Source organism: Mesocricetus auratus, unplaced genomic scaffold (genome assembly GCF_017639785.1).
Source record: "Mesocricetus auratus isolate SY011 unplaced genomic scaffold, BCM_Maur_2.0 contig_3176_pilon_obj, whole genome shotgun sequence".
Taxonomy (NCBI): Eukaryota; Metazoa; Chordata; class Mammalia; order Rodentia; family Cricetidae; genus Mesocricetus; species Mesocricetus auratus.
In genome coordinates, this window is record NW_024432352.1 from 29235 (window position 1) to 46877 (window position 17643).

The 17643-nt window shown below is 40.0% G+C and overlaps 1 long non-coding RNA gene across 1 annotated transcript; it reads left to right on the forward strand.

The window, feature by feature from the left end:
• The first annotated feature begins 621 nt into the window (after positions 1–621).
• LOC121138331 lies at positions 622–12655 on the forward strand. The gene is made up of 3 exons (XR_005875407.1): positions 622–701; positions 1242–1319; positions 12467–12655. It is a non-coding gene; the product is annotated as an uncharacterized LOC121138331 (long non-coding RNA).
• The last annotated feature ends 4988 nt before the right edge of the window (positions 12656–17643 follow it).

A 17643-nucleotide genomic window follows, 5' to 3' on the forward strand; every position in this document is an offset into this window, starting at 1 on the left:
CTGTGCATATAGAAGACCTGTCTAGCCCTGGAAGGACCAACTTGAATCTGCCCACACCTCAGTCTTCATTGTCTTCTGGTCCTTTCCCGGTTCATAAGGTGAGTGGGGACACTGCTCTGAGCCCAAACTTCCTACATGCCCGAACCATATACCAGGGCATTTGCTGTGCCTAGCGAAGACCTAGGCTTACTTGAATGATCACCCTGAGTTTGCCCACACCTGTGTCTTCCAGCCCTTTTCTTGTGCTTAAGGTGAGGAGGCATTTTTCTGAGCCCCAACTCCTTACATCCTTGGCTCCATCACCCTGGGTGTTTTCAGCAACTCTTGGAAGGATCATCCTGAATCTGACCATACCTGTGTTTTCTGGTCCTTTCCCAGTGATTAATGTGAGTGGGAACTCTGCTCTGAGCCCCAAATCCCTACAACCCCAGCTCCATCTCCCGAGCATTTTCTGCGCCTAGAGAAGACAAAGGCCTTCAAGAAGGATCATCCTGTGTCTGCCCACACCTGTGTCTTCCAGTCTTTCCTGGTGCTTAAGGTGAGTGTGGGCCGTGCTCTGAGCAGCAGCTACCTACAGCCCTGGCTCTGTCTCCCTGAGTGTTTCCTGCACCTAGAGGAGACCTGCTCCTCCCAGAAAGATCACCCTGAATCTGCCCACACCTCAGTCTTCAGTGTCTGCCAGTCCTTTCCTGGTGCTTCAGGTGAGTGTGAGACCTCTTCTGAGCTTCAAATCCCTACATCACTGACTCTGTCTCCCTGAGGTTTTGCTGTGCCTAGAGAAGAACTATGACTCCTAGAAGGATCACCCTTCATCTGCACTGATTTGTGTCTTCCTGTCCTTTCCCGGTGCTTAAGGTGTGTGGGGGCCCTGCTCTGATCTCCACCTCACTACTTCCCCTGCTCCCTCTCCCTGTGTGTTTTCTGTGCCCTCCCGGAAAGACCACACTGAATCTGCTCACACCCCAGTCTTCAGTGTCTTCCAGTCCTTTCCTGGTTCTTCAGGTGAGTGTGAGACCTGCTCTGAGCCTCAACTCCTTACATCACTGACTCAGTCTCCCTGGGCATTTGATGAACCTAGAGAAGACCTATGCCTCCTGGAAAAATTATCCCAATTCTGCCCCCACCAGTGTCTTCTGGTCTTCTGCTGCTACTTAATGTGAGTGGGGCCATCTTCTGAGCCCAAACTAATCTCTACTCCCTACATCCCGGGCTCTGTCTCCCTGGGGATTTTATGCACATAGAGAAGACCTGCACATCCTGGAAGGATCAGCCTGAGTCTGCCCACACCTGTATCTTCCAGTCCTTTCCTGGTACTTCAGGTGAGTGAGGGCCCTGCTCTGAACCGCAACTCCCTACATCACTTAACCCATTTCCCTGGGAATTTTATGTGCTTAGAGAAGACCTGCTTCTATGCAAGGACCAACCTGAGTCTGCCCATACCTCTTTCTTAGTTGTGTATTTGTGTGGCTTGGGTATCAAGGTAATTGTAGCCTATTATTCTCAGGTTTGGCTTTTTCACGGTGTCCCATATTTCCTGGATATTTTGTGTTAACAATTTGTTGGTTTTGAGATCTTCTTTGGTTGACGACTCTATATCCTCTAATGAGTCTTCAACACCTGAGATTCTCTCTTCTATCTCTTGTATTCTATTGGTGATACTTGCATCTGTAGTTCCTGATCGTTTACCCAGCTTTTCTATATCCAGCATCCCTTCATTCTGTGTTTTCTTTATCGTTTCTATTTCAGCTTTCAATCCTTCAACTGTTTGAGTCGTTTCCTTAATTATTTTGGTTGTTTTTTTCTTGGTGCTCTTTAGATTCTTTGAGAGATTTGTTCATTTCTTGAAAATTTTCCCCCATTTCATGGATTTTTTGTTTGATTTTTCTTCTATTTCTTTAAGGTATTTCCTCGTTTCTTCTTTGAGGGTCTCCATCATCTTCATGAAATTATTTTTAAGGTCTGTCTCCTTCTCTTCATCTATGTAGTTTTTTTCGTGTCTTGCTGGTGTTGGATCCCTGGATTCTGGTGGGGTCATGTTGGTGTTTCTATTGCTGAGTGATCTCTTATTCTGTCTTCTTCCCATCTCTTCTTCCAGTGGGTGCTGGTGGGGTCTTTCTGTCTCCACCGGTCTCCTTCCTTCCTGCAGCTGAAGCTGGGGATGCTGACATGGAGTTTGGGTCCTGGTAGGGCTGATGTCTTTCCTGAAGCTGGGCTCGCTGGGGTTGGGGTCTTGGAATTGTTGACTTCTTTGCTGTGTGGGCAGGTCTCCTGAATCTGTACTCACTGGGGTTGGGGTCTTGGAAGGGCTGATGTCTTTCCTGAAGCTGTACTCGCTGGGGTTGGGGTCTTGGAAGGGCTTATGTCTTTCCTGAAGCTGGACTTGCTGGGGTTGGGGTCTTGGAGGGGCTGATGTCTTTCCTGTGTGGGCAGGTCTTCTGGATGCCAGGAATGGCCCGGAAGATCAAGGGGATGGGTGATGGGCGGGTGGTCCCCGCCAAAGACCCAATCTTACCTGAAGCTGTGATGACATGGTTTATAATTGTGATGTCGTATTGCAGTATAGTGATGTCACATTGCGTAATTGTGATGTCATATTGCACAGTAGAGACGTCACGGTGTATCATTGTGATGCCATAGTGCAGAATATTGATGTCACAGTGTATAATTGTGATGTTATCATGCAGTATGGTAATGTCAAATTGGATAATTTTGATGCCATAATGCAGTATAGCCTTGTCAAAGTGTATAATTGTTATAGTGCAGAATAGTGATGCCACGACTTATATTTGTGATGTCACATTGCACTATAGTGATGACAAAAGGTATAATTGTGATGACATTGTGCAGCATAGTGATGTCACTGTGTATAATTACGATGTCACAGTGTGTAATTGTTATAGTACTGTATAGTGATGTCATGATTGCACTATAGTGATGTCACATTTTGTAATTGTGTTGTCATAGTGCACCATAGTGATATCATAGTGTATAATTGTGATGTCATTTTGCATTATAGTGATGTCACGGAGTATAATTGTGATGTCATAGTGCAGTATAGTGATGTCATGATGTATAATTTTGATGTCACATTGCACTATAGTGATGTCACAAGGTATAATTGTTATGACATAGTGCAGCATAATGGTTTCACAGTGTATAATTGTGATGTCACAGTGTGTATTTGTGATGTCATATTGCACTGTAGTGATGTCACAGTGTATAACTGTGATTCACAGTGCACTCTAGTTATGTCACCTTGTATAATTGTGAAGTTACAGTGCAGTGTAATGATTTCACATTGTATAATTGTGATGTCATAGTGCAGCATATTGATATCACAGTGTATAATTGTATTCTTAGTGCATAATAGTTATGTCATGGTGTATAATTGTGATGTCATAATACAGTATATTGATGTCACTATGTATAATTGTGATGTCACAGTGCTCTATAGTGATGTCTTGATGTATAATTGTGATGTCATATTGCACTATAGTTATGTCAGAGTGTATAATTGTGTTCATAGTTCACTATAATGATGTCACAGTGTATAATTGTGATACTATAGTGCTGTATTGTGATGTCACAGTCAATAACTCTGATGTCATAGTGCTGTAAAGTGATATCACAGTGTTTCAATCTTATAGTGCAGTATATTTATTTCACAATGTATAAATATGTTGTCATATTGCACTATAGTGTTGTCACAGTGCACTATAATGAATGTACAGTGTATAATTGTGAAGTCCTAGTGCAGTATAGTGATGTCACAGTGTGTAATTGTGATGTCATAGTGCAGTATAGTGATGGAACAGTGTATAATTGTGATGGTATTGTGCAGTATTGTGATGTAACAGTGTATAATTTTGATGTCACAGTTCACTGTAATGACATCACCGTGTATAATCGTGTTTCATAGTGCAGAATATTGATGTCACAATGTACAGTTGTGATGTCATAGTGCACTATATTGTATAATTGTGATGTCATAGTGCATTATAGTGATGTCACAGGGTACAATTGTGATGTCATATTGCATTATAGTGAGTCCACAAGTTATAATTGTGATGTCATAGTGCAGCATAGTGATGACACAGTGTATAATTGTGATATCACAGTGCACTATAGTGATGTCCTAATGGATATGTGATGTCATAATACACTATAGTGATGTCTCAATGTAAATTTTTGATGTCGCAAGTGCAATATTGTGATGTCACAATGGATAATTGTGTTTCTTAGTGCAGTAAAGTGATGTTACAGTGTATAATTGTGATGTCATAGTGCCCTATAGTGATGTCACAGTGTATAATTGTTATAGTGCAATATAGTGATGTCATGATATATAATTGTGATGTCATATTGCACTATAGTGATGTCACAATGGATAATTGTCATATCACAGTACACTCTAGTGATGTCACAGTGCATAATTGTGATGTCATAGTGCAGTATACCTTGTGACATCCGCAAGGTTACTCCTAGAGCTGATAAACACCTTCAGCAATGTGGCAGGATACAAAGTAAACTCAAAAAAATCAGTCGCCCTATTATATACAGATGATGAAGTGACGAAATCAGAGAAACATCACCCTTTACAATAGCCAAAAACAGCATCAAATATCTGGGGATAATGTTAACCAAGGAAGTGAAAGACCTGTATATCAAGAACTTTGTGTCTTTTAAGAAAGAAATCAAAGATACCAGAAAATGGAAAGATCTCCCATGCTCTTGGATTGGTAGGATCAACGTGAGAGGAAAACTCTTCCACTGCTGGTGGGAGTGCCGACTCATACAGCCTCTTTGGAAATCAGTATGGAGATTCCTCAGGAAAATGGGAATTAATTTACCACTAGACCCAGCAATTCCACTTTGGTGTTTCTGATTCTAGTCATTCTGTCAGGAGTAAGATGGTATCTCAGAGTTGATTTGATTTGCATTTCCCTGATGGCTAAGGATGTTGAGCACTTTCTTTAGTGTCTCTTGGCCATTTTAGCCTCCTCTACTGAGAATTCTCTATTTAGCTCTGTACCCCACCTTTTAATTGGATCTTTGGTGTTTTGGAGACTTGTTTCTTGAGTTTTTTGTAAATTTTGGAGATTAGCCCTCTGTCAGATGTCGGGTTAGTGAATATCTTTTCCCATTCTGTGGCCTGCCTTTTTGTCTTTTTGACTGTGTTCTTTGACTTCCAGAAGCATTTTAGTGTCAGAAGGTCCCATTTGTTAATTGTCGATCTCAGTGCCTGTGCCACTGGCGGTATGTTTAGGAAGTGGTCTCCTGTACCAACTCGTTGAAGAGTATCTCCCACTTTCTCTTCTAAAAGTTTCAGTGTGGCTGGATTTATGTTGAGATCTTTGTTCCATTTGGACTTAAGTTTTGTACAAGGAGATAAACATGTACTCACTCATATATGGATTTTAGCCATGGATCAGTATAGTGCCAGTCTGCACTTCCACTGATAGAGAGTCTGGGAAACAGGAAAGAACCTAAAAGATATGCATATATGCATAGTACCCAAGAGAAGAGGATTGAGATAAGATCCTCTGAATGGATTCGGAACACGGAGAGGGGTGGGGGGGTAGTGGGAGCTGGGAAGAAGAGAGGGGGTGAAGAGGAAGAGAGTTGGTCATGGGGGAACAGGAAGTTGAGTGGGTGGGGGTAGAAAAGGGGGAAGAGGGAATCATAGGATAGAAGACAGATCAGGCACCAAAGTGACCTCGAGTGAGATACAGGGATAACACCAATTGGCAAACTAAGCAATAGTGGAGAGACCACCTCGAATGCCCATCCCTGATAATGAATGTGATGTCTATACCCATCCGGGAGCCTTCATCCTGTGAATGATGGAAGCAGAAGCAAACACACAATTAATCACTGAAATGAACCCAAGGAACCCATTGACAGAGAGAGAGGAGTGATGAGCAAATTGGCAAAGATTGGGCTGACAAAACCAGCAGAGACAGCTGATATGAACAGGGGAGAGCTCTTGGACCCCAGACCGACACTGGGGAGGCCAGCATGGGACTGCTCTGGACCCCCAAAATGTGAGTGTCAGCGAGAAGTCCTGGGCAACCTATGGGGCCCTGAGCTGTGGACCAGTGTCTATCCCTGGAATACAAACAGTCATCGTGTGCCTATAGCAAAAAGAGGGATGCTCTCTCAGCCTGGACTCTTAGGGGAGTGCCTGGACCCTACCCAGAGTGAAATGACAGACTCTAAATATCCCCTATGTGGAAGGATTTGGCAATAGGGTGGGAGGGTGGGGGGAAGGGGAGTGCGGGAGGAGGGGAGTGAGAGGGAACTGGGATTGACATGTAAAACAAGCTATTTAAAATTAAATTAAAAATGATAAAAAACAATACATCCATGAGATATGGGATGCTGTCAATAGACCAAATCTAAAAATAATAGGTATATAAGAAGGAAAGGAAGCCCCCATCAATGGTGCAGAAATCACATTCAAAAAAATCATGGAAGACAATTTTCCCAACCTGAAGAAAGTGATGACTTTGAAACTACAAGAAGCTTACTGAAAACCAAAGAGAATGGACCAAAAATGTCCTCTCATGATATAATAATCAAAACATCAAACATAAAGAATAAAGAACGAATATTAATATCAGAAAAGGAAAAAAGCCAAGTAACATATAAAGGCAAAAGTATAAGAATTACACCAGACTTCTCCATGGAATCTATGAAAGTCACAAGGTCCTGGTTAGGTGTTCTAGAAACACTAAGAGACCACAGTGAGCCGACAAAACTACTATTCCCAGAAAAATCTCTCAATCGCTATAGATGGATAAAACAAGATATTCAATGACAAAACCAGATGTATTCCATACTTATCTACAAATCCAGCCCTAGAGAAAGTACTAGAAGGAAAACTCTAACCCAATGTAGTTAACTACACTCAAAATAAAAAGGACAATAGATAATCTAACTTTACCAGAAATCAGAAGTAGAAAACTCACAAATAAAGCCACCACCAAAAACAGACCCAAAGTTAAGGAATCAATAATCAATGGTCATTAATATTCCTAAACATCAATGGTTTTAACTCACCTATAAAAAAGATACAGGCTGACAGAATGGATATGAATACAGAATTCATCCTTCTGCTACATACAAGAAACACACCTCAATTTCAAAGACAGATGCTTCCTCAAGGTTAAGAGTTGGGCTTTCTTATGAAATGGACATAAGAAGCAAGAGGGTGTAGCTATTCTAATATCTAACAAAATTGGCTTAGAACTAATATTAATCAAAAGTTAGGAAGAAGGTCATTTCATATTAATCATAGGAAAAATCCATCAGGAAGTAGTCTCAATTCTGGACATATATGCTCCAAATATAAAGGCAGCAATGTTCATAAAAGACACATTACTTCAATTCAAATCACACATTAAACTCCACACAATCATAGGGGGAGACTTCAACCCTCGATTCACACCACTGGACAGGTCCACCAGACAGAAACCTAACAATGAAACAATGGAAATAACAACAGGTATCAAATAATAGGTTTTAACAGACATATATAGAACATTCCACCCAAACAAAACAGAATATATATTCTTCTCCACTCCATATGTAACCTTTTCTAAAATCGACCACATACTTGGCATTAAAGCAAACGTTAAAAGACACACAAAAATTGAATAACCCCCTGTATCCTGTCGACCAGCACGGCTTAAAATTAGAATTCAATGTCAACACAAATTTCAGAAACCTCAAAAACTCATAGAAATTGAAAAATGCTTAATTGCATCACCTTGGGTAAAGAAAGAAATAAAGATTTCCTAGAATTGAATGAAAATAAAGGCACAACATAACCAAACCTATGGGATACTTTCAAAGCAGTTCTAAGAGGAAAATTCATAGCACTAAGTGCCTAAATAAAGAAACTCGAGAATTGCCACACTAGGGAATTAACAGAACACATGAAGTCTCTATAACAAAAAGGAGCAAACTCACCCAGGAGGAGTAGATACTGGGAAATAATCAAATTGAAAGTTGAAATTAACAAAATAGAAACAAACAAAACAATATAAAGAATCAATGAAACAAAGAATTGTTTCTTTGAGAAAATCAACCAGACAGACAAACCTTTATCAGATCTAACTAAAAGAGAGGGAACATGCTAATTTACAAAATCGGTAGTGAAAAATGGGACATAACAACAGACACTGGGGAAATCCAAAGAATCATCTTGTTATACTTTGAAAACCTGTACTCTACTAAACTGGAAAATCCAAAGGAAATGTGTAAAGAGAAGCCTTCCCATCAGCCTGGTTCCAAAGCCACATCAGTCCCAAATAAACAAACAGGATGCTATGTTAATTATGAAGTTGTTGGCCTTGATTGTTTCTTACTGGCTAGCTCTGATTAAAGTATTTACCCCATAATTGTTAATCTAAGATTTCTGTTACTGGAATAAAGTTCCCGGGCTTCTTATCCCTATGGCAGTCACATCTTAATTCCCTGTGTTTCTCCTACCCAGAATCCTGCTTGACTACTAGTCCCACCTATCTTGCTTCCCTATTGGCCAACAGTGCTTTATACACATATACACAGGATTTCCCCTATCAGAAATGGATGATTTTCTGTTTAGATATCACTTCACAAAATTAAATTCAGAAGACATAATCATTTTAAACAGATCTATATCCCCTAAAGAAATAGAAGCAGCCATAAAAATTATTCCAACCAAGAAAAGTCCAGGGCCAGATGGTTTCAGTGGGGAATTCTACGAAAATTTGAAGGAAAAGCTAATACCAATACTCTTCAAATTTTTGCACAAAAAGAAGCAGAAGGATCACAGCCAAACTCTTTTTATGAGGATATAATTACATTAGTAGCCAAACCACACAAAGACACAATTAAGATAGGGAATTACACACTAACCTCCCTCATGAATATTGATGCAAACATACTCAATAAAACACTGACAAATTGAGTCCAAGAACACATCAGAAATATCATGCACCATGATCAAGAAGGCTTCATCCCAGGGATGCTTCAAAATAAGAAAATCCATCAATATAATCCACCATATAAACTATCTGAAAAAGTAAAATGACATGATCATCTCACTAGATGCTGAAAAAGCCTTTGAACAAATCCAACACCGCTTCAGGATAAAGGTCTTAGAGTGATCAGGGAAAACAGAACATACCTAAACATAATAAAAGCTATATACAGCAAACCAACTGCCAACATCAAACTAAATGGAGAGAAACAAAAGGCGATTCCTCTTAAATCGGGAACACGATAAGGATGTCCAGTCTCTCCATATTTCTTCAATATAGTACTTGAAGTTCTAGCTAGAGCAATAAGACAACAAAAGGACACCAAGGGGATACGAATTGTAAAGGAAGAAATCAAACTTTTAGTAGATATGATAGTCTACATAAGCAACCCAAAGAATACTACCAGGAAAATTCCTACAGCAGATAAACACATTCAGGAATGTGGCATGATACAAAATTAACTCAAAAAATCAGTTGCCCAACTATATGAAGACATTAAAAGGGATGAGCAAGAAATCAGAGAAACATCAGCATTTACAATAGCCAAAAACACCATAAAATATCTTGGAGTAACTCTAACCAAACAGATGAAAAGCTGTATAACAAACACTTTGAGTCTTTAAAGAAGATACCTGAAAATTGAAAGATCTCCCATGCTCTTGGATAGGTATAATCAACGTAGTAAACATGGCAATCTTACCAAAAGCAATCTACAGATTCAATGCAATCACTAGCAAAATACCAGCACAATTTTTCACCGACCTTAAAAGGACAATCCTCAACTTTATATGGAAAAACAAAACACTTAGGATAGCCAAGGGAAACCTGTACAATTAAGGAACTTCCAGAGGCATCACTATCCATGACTTCACGCTCAATTATAGAGCTATAGTCCTGAAAACAGCTTGATATTGGTACAGAAGCAGACAGCTAGACCAAAGGAATCAAATAGAAGACCCTGGTATCAACACACATGGCTTTGAACACTTATCTTTGACAAAGAAGCTAAAACTATACAATGGAAAAAAGAAAACATCTTCAACAAATGGTGCTGGCATATAGAATAACGTAGATAGAGCCATGTCTATTGCCATGCACAAAACTTAAGTCCAAATGTATCTAAGACCTCAACACCAAACCAGCCACACTGAATCACTTAGAGGAGATAGTTGCGAAGTATCCTTGAACGAATTAGTATGAATATAACAACAGTAGCACAGACACTGAGATCAACAATTAATAAATGGGACCTGAGGAGATTCTGCAGTGCACAGGACACAGTCAACAAAACAATATGACATCCCACAGACTGGGAAAACATATTCACAAACGCTATATCTGACAGAGGGATGATCTCCAAAATTTACAAAGAACTCAAGAAGGAAGTCCCCAGAACACTAAAGGGTCCAATTAAAAATGGGGTACAGAATTAAACAGAGAATTCTCAAAATAGGAGTCCAAAATGGCAAAGAAATACTTGAGAAAGTGCTCGATATCTTTAGCCATTAGGAAAAGGAAATAAAAACAACTCTGAGATACCGTCTCACTGCTGGCAGGATATCTAAAATAAAAAACACAAATGACAGTTTATGCTGGAGAGGATGTGGAGAAAGGGGAAACTCCTCCAATGCTGGTGCAAATGAAAACTTGTGCAGCCACTTTGGAGATGAATATGGAGATTCCTCAGAAAAATGGAAATCAGTCTACCACAATATCCAGCAATTCCACTCTTAGGTATATACCCGAAATATGTACCCTCATACAATAAGGACATCTGCTCAACTATGCTCATAGCAGCATTATTTGTAATAGCCAGTACCTGGAAAGAACATAGATGCCTCTCAACTGAAGAGTGGATACAAAATGAGGTTGATTTACACAATGTAGTACTCAGCAAAAAATGGAATCTTGAAATTTACAGGCAAATGGCTGGCACTGGAAGAAACCAACCTGAGTAAGGTAACCCAGTCACAAAAGGACAAGCATGAACTCTTATCCAGTGGCTAATGGAGGCAGAGGCAGACACTCACAGCTGTGAACCGAATTGAAATCCTGGAACCCAGTTGCAAATAAGAGTGGTGACAAAAGGAATCAAGATTAGGCTGGGAAAATCCACAGTGACAGCTGCCCTAAACAAGGGGGCATACATAGATACCAGACTGAAGAGTGAGGGGCCAGCATGGGACTGATCCAGACACCCTCCCACCAAACCTGGGTAACAGAGAGGATTCCTTGGAAATCTGTGGTTCCTTGGAGAGGCGATCAGTATTTATTCCTGGCATGTAAAGGACTCTGGGAACCGATACCACGTGGATGGATGCTCTCTCAGCCAGGACACATGGGCAAGAACCTTGGCCCTTACTGGGATGATGTGATAGACTCTGAAAATCCCTCATGTTGGACCTTGCCCTCCCTTGGGAGTAGAGGGCAATGTAGTAGGTGTGAGTGCTTGGGAGTTTTGGGGCATGGGGGAAGTGGAGGGAGAGGAAACTGAAAGTTACATGCTCAATAATATATATATATATATACATATATATATATATACATATATAAAGCCATCTGTCAATCCCCTTCTTTATGGATCCTTTCAAGAAGTTTATCTTAAGGTTTTACCTTCCTGGAGCTATTCTGTGTGTAAGCAAAATCACCTTCAGTCCATGCTTTCACACTCAGATCCTGGAAAGCAGCTTAAAAATGTCCTCAGTTTGTGACTTGTTACAAAACAGAGATGCAAAAAACATGAAATATTAGTGTGACCAACCCTCAGTTTTTCCTTTCCTGCATTGGGGGATCTTTTATTCCAGCAGATAAGTGCTATCTATAAAACCTGGGTTTGTGACTTCAGCAACCTGCTTTATACTTTGCACAGTCATTTTCAATTACATCTGATTATTAATTAAATCAAAGCTGACACGTGTACTTGAAAGAGTGCATGGAATCACAATGGGAGCTCACACTGGGTAAGTAATAAACTTCTTAAAAGCATGGCACAGTGAGAAATTGATTCCTCACCAATATCTCCAAAAACATCCCTTTGATTTCCATATTCCAATATAAAATTCCATTACTTCACAGTTTTGCAGATATGAGGATGCTTATATTATCTCTCAGGTTTATTTTGAATAGTGGAAATGCCACTGTTGGAAACAGCATCAAATAGTATGTCTACTCAAACCTAAACATGACATTCCTGAACCCAATTTAATACTTTTGGTTGTTAATGAAGGCACTTCAATTCCAACCACCTATGTTTTTGTTGTTGAAAATTTGTTAAAAAATTCACCTGAATATGAGTACTCTTTGCCAGAGAGTTCCCCATTAGTTCATGTGTTCAAAATATACCATGTGAACATATTATGTGATATTGCATTGAATTGCAAATATATCCTACATGGATTATTGACATTATCTATTTTTTCTTTTCTTTTTCTTTCTAGGTAGGAATATATGCATAGATTATTAATTCCTGCCATGGATATGAGGTTGCAGAAATTCAAGATGCAAATGGAGACTGATAAAGTTTCTCTACTCAATGTTCAATTAGCACAGTCTGGATTACTAACAGTCTTGTCTTAGAAGCAAAAATTAACTTGACCAAAGAATATTCTGACCATGGACACGCAAAGAACAGAAGATGCAATTGATATTTCAGAATCTCAGTTTTGAAAGTTAGAATTCCCTAAGATCTGTGGGATTGGTAAACAGTCTTGCCTCCAAAAGAAAGAAATTCTGTACCTAGGAAAACTCAACACTTTGTGCCCTAAAGACAGATGGAAATGATTTATAGACCAGACATATCAATGACTAGAATAAGTTGAATGTGCTATTGCTTAAAAGTAAACTGGGTGTATGTTCCCATATATGTTTTCTCTATGTACATCCACATATTTGCATTGCATGGTTATCCATTATACAAAAATTGTTTCATTATAAAATGTTTAATATTCATATGGTAAATGTCTTGATGTGAATGGCAATAATACCCATAGTCTAATGTGTAATATGAAAAAAATAAATGACACACAGCCTGACATTGGGTTCATGCTACATTCTGTGTATCAGAAAAGCAAAATGACTAGAGACCTGGGGTCTGCACACAGAGACTTCCATTACCACAGTCCCTTTCTCCACACATGGGAATAGGTAGGCCTGGTCATGTTTACAGTCTGCCTTCTGGTAATCTGTGCACTACTAGCCTATACTGCAGTTCCCATACTGGAAGGAGCCAGTGCATCCAGAGACGGCCAGCATCCAAATCCCACTCTGCAAACACAGGGCAAGCAAGGTAAGGGTGGGACTGTTTCCAGCCTGGCTTCCAGGGCCCAGAGCAGAACCACCAGAGACCTGGGGACTGCACACTGATAATCCAATCCCAACAGGGTCCAGCCACACCAAAGATTGCCAAGGTCCTAGTAATAGTACTGTCTCCATCCATGCAAGAGTAAATTCACCAGAGTACTGGAGCTGCTCACTCAAACGTGAAAGGAACTGTGGTCATATAACAATCAGGAAAGGAAAAAATATCTTTTGCAACCACTGGAAGAAATTATGTGAAAGAGACAACATAAAAACACACCCAGCAACAGAATACCCAGTATCTAGAAACTCTATACCTGAAAGACGAGAACAGCCCAAGTTGATGAAGCAGACAAGAGACAGAACCTAAAATCAACTTCAGGAAGATGATAAAGGCCCTCATAGTGGTTATGAAAAAAACCTTAAAGTAATGGAAAATTAAAACAAACGAAATTATGCAATAAAATGCAAGCAAGAAATGGAAGAAAATCAAACCAAATAAAAAATTACAACAAATGGAAGAGAGGAAAAACAGAAACCAAAAATAACAAAAATATTTCCACAGTGCAAAGGTTGAAAGCTGAAATGGAGACATTAAAACCATGGGACTGATCAAGACCCCCAGAATCTGGGTATGAGTGAGGAGGCCTAGGCAATCTATTGAGCCTTGGGCAGCAGATCAGTACCCATCCCAAGTATACACACGGACTTTGGACTCCCATAGAACAATGTGAGATGCACTCTCACCCTGAACTCTTGGGGAAGTGTCTAGGCCCTGCCCTATATGAAATGACAGACTATGGACACCCCCATGGAGGGCCTCACCCTCCCTGGGGGAATGAGGGGATAACGGGGGGGATGGGGGAAGGGCACGGGAGGAGGGGAGGGAATGGGAGAGGGACCTGGAACTGACTTGTGAAGCAACCTCGTTTCTTATCTAAATTTAAACTGGAAAATAAAAAAGTACAAATGTAAATTTATAAAACAACTTAATAAATACTCACCTTCCATAAAAAGAAAACACAGTCTGAATGAAGGCTGGAAATAGAAAAGCTGTCAAACAGTCAAGTACCAAAGATGCAAGCATAACCAACAGAATATAAGAGATGGAAGAGAGAATCTCAGGTGTTAAAGACACAGTAGGGAAAATAGATTTATTGAGCAAAGAAAAGCATGATTCCAACAACACTAAATATCCAGCAAATACGAGAAAATGTGAAATGGCCAAACCTAAGAATAATAGGTATAGAATAAGAAGGTGAAGGAAACCATCACAAAGGGGCAGAAAACATATTCAACAAAATAAGAGGAGAAAACTATCCCAACCTAAAAAAGACATGCCAATGAAGGTACAAGAAGGTTACAGAACACCAAATTGAGTGAACCAAAAAACAGTCTCCTTTCCACAGAATAATCAAGACCCCAAACATACAAAATAAATAAAAAATATTAAGAGCATCTCAGGAAAAATATCACATGAAAACATAAAGGCAAACCTATCAGAATCACATCTGAATTCTCCATGAAAATTCTGAATGCCAGAAGGTTCTGGATAGATACTATACCAACATTAAGAGACCATGCATGCCAGTGTAGACTAGTATATCCAGCAAAATTTTCAATTATTATAGCGGGAGAAACCAAGAAATTCCATTAAAAAAGCAGATTCAAACAATACATACTCACTAATCCAGCCCTACAGAAATTTCTGGAAGGTAAACTACAACCCAAGAAAATTAACAACCAGAAAAACATATGCAATAGAATATCCCAGTTTATGAGCAGCCAAAAGAGAAAAGATGTGGAAATCCACATATAATTCTAACACAAACAACCATTCCAAAAAAATCAAGAATGAGCAATCAATGGTCATTAATATCCGTCAATATTAATGGTCTTATCTTGCCCATAAAAGACACAGGTAAACAGAATGGATTTGCAGACAGAACACATCCTTCTGCTGCATACAATTAACAAATCTCAGACTCAAAGACAGACATAAGACAGAGCATATGCAGATTATGTTGGAACTACAGAAATTGCACGTCGAGCTCACTGAAGCCTTGACAAAGTTCAAGTGGCTGACTGAGGAGAATGATTACTATATGTAAGAGCCTGATGCAGCTTGAGATGGACTGATTCTGTCCTCTTTGTCATCGACCCAAAGTGAGGGCTCTTGTTTTAGCCTGTCTGTCTCTTAGCAAGTAGCCTGCCTGTGAACTTTGGACTTGTGCCTCTTGAACTCTTTTCCTAGGAATGAACCACACTGCGCCCCTCCAAATGTTATCCTGCCAGCATCAGTATCCCTTAGATCTAAAAATGGTTTGCTTCTCAAAGGGAATACCATGCACCCCAGGGCTTCAGGTGTGGTGGTAATTGCTTCACACATCTGTGTTTCATAGAACTGATTCATTGTGGCTGTGTCTTCTGCCCTTATTCAATGTTTACCATATGCACACTGATGTTTTCCCTATACTGTGAAAAGTTAAGCATAGGTGGGATTTGCATCATTTCCTTGGGGGCAAAGTACCACATTTGGTGCCATGGTTTTCAGATGTAGTTTGAGTTGTTACAGGATTTGGTTGTTGTTTTGATTTGCCCTGCCTCTGTGTGATTCTGCCTTAGATACTGTGAGCTGCAGTCTTGGACTCTCTGGAGAGCCTGGTACTGTTCTGGGATGGTGGTACTTGGCAGTAGAGTTGGCAAATGGAGGCTAAATGGAACCCATCATTTTTGGATGGTTTTTCAGTTTCCTCAACATCTGATCCTACAAGTTTTGCATCCACTGAAAAAAATGTACGTATTGAGACTCAAGAAAAGAAAGCTGTTAGAGGAGCAGATTGACCTGTAAGTGTCCCGTGAGGAGGTGAATATACTTTTTAATGAGTTTCATGAGATTTGTGACCCCAGTGCTGAGCAGAATCAGGAAGGCTTAGTAACTATGTGCAGGCTGCTCATGTGTCCAACCATAAAGAAGACACTTTTGTAACCAGCCAGAAACCCATATAAATCATTCATTTGTGTGATCATCCACTGTTATCTTCTTCAAGGACTCTTATGTGTCTGCTGCCTCTCTTTTGCACATTAGTGTGCCCTTATGGGTGTGTGTGTATATGCCCTTCGTGGCCTATTCTGTACATATGTGACCAACTTTCCTTTATGTGTATTGATATGTGTTGCTGTGGGTGACTCTGAATATAGGCAGTTATATGTACAAGTAAGTGTTTGTGTGCACCTATATGTACTTTTTATGCATATTCGTTTTAGTCTGTGAGCCTAGCCTTTAACAACTGAGACATCTCTCTGTCACTTTATGCAAATTTATATTTTCACTCATTCATGAAGTATCTTTAATGATGATTAAGTCCATTTTTATTGAGACAGTACTGTGCCTGTTTATTTTGTATCCATCAACTAATGTATGCTACCCTGATTTTCCTAGATTTCCACCCAGCTCTCTAGAACAAAAGGACATAAAATTACTGTAACTCAATTGTTTTCACAAATTTGTTGAGAAAAATTACTGATCTTCCAGAAAAGGCTTTGGAGTAAACAGAAGGAATGTACTACAGGAAGGGGAGGAAAGGCCTCTGTGGCAGTGTAAGATTTCTGTGAGGCAGTATGGGCTGATTGAATGTTTGTGTCCATTATCTACACCTGGTGAATGGCAACTGTGCACTCACTGCTCAGGTGGCTAGCAGTGTCTTTTCTCTATCCTGTGTTGTCCTCATTATCCTTTCCTATTTCCATTTTTTCTATCATTGAATAACGTTGGCTCAGTTAACCTTGGCCTTGAAAATTGGCATGGATTTTGTTCCTTGAGAGCATCTCGATGATGGAAAATGAGCCATGCCCATGATGCCACCAATTTCCCCTGCTCCCCACCAAACACTTTTCCTGTCCCTTTCTGCTTCCCATGGAGGGTGAGGCCTTCCATGGGGGTTCTTCAAAGTCTGTCATATCATTTGGAGCAGGGCCTAGGGCCTCTCCCTTTGGTCTAGGCTGAGACAGTTTTCTTTTTGTGGACTGGTCTCCCAAAGTTCATTCATGAAATAGGGATAAATCCTGATCCACTAACAGAGGCCACATAGATTAACCAGTCCTCCTAACTGACACCCATATTCATGCTGTCTGTATCAGACCTATGCTGGTTTCCAAGCTATAATTTTGGAGTATATGAACTCTGTCTTGTTCAGTTCAGCAGTTTCCCATAAGCTTGGTGCTCTTCCACAAATTTTCTGGGAATGAAGAATGCCTGTTGGAGATACAGACTGACAAACCTCATGATCTCTTTAAAGTGTCATTCACATGCATGGCG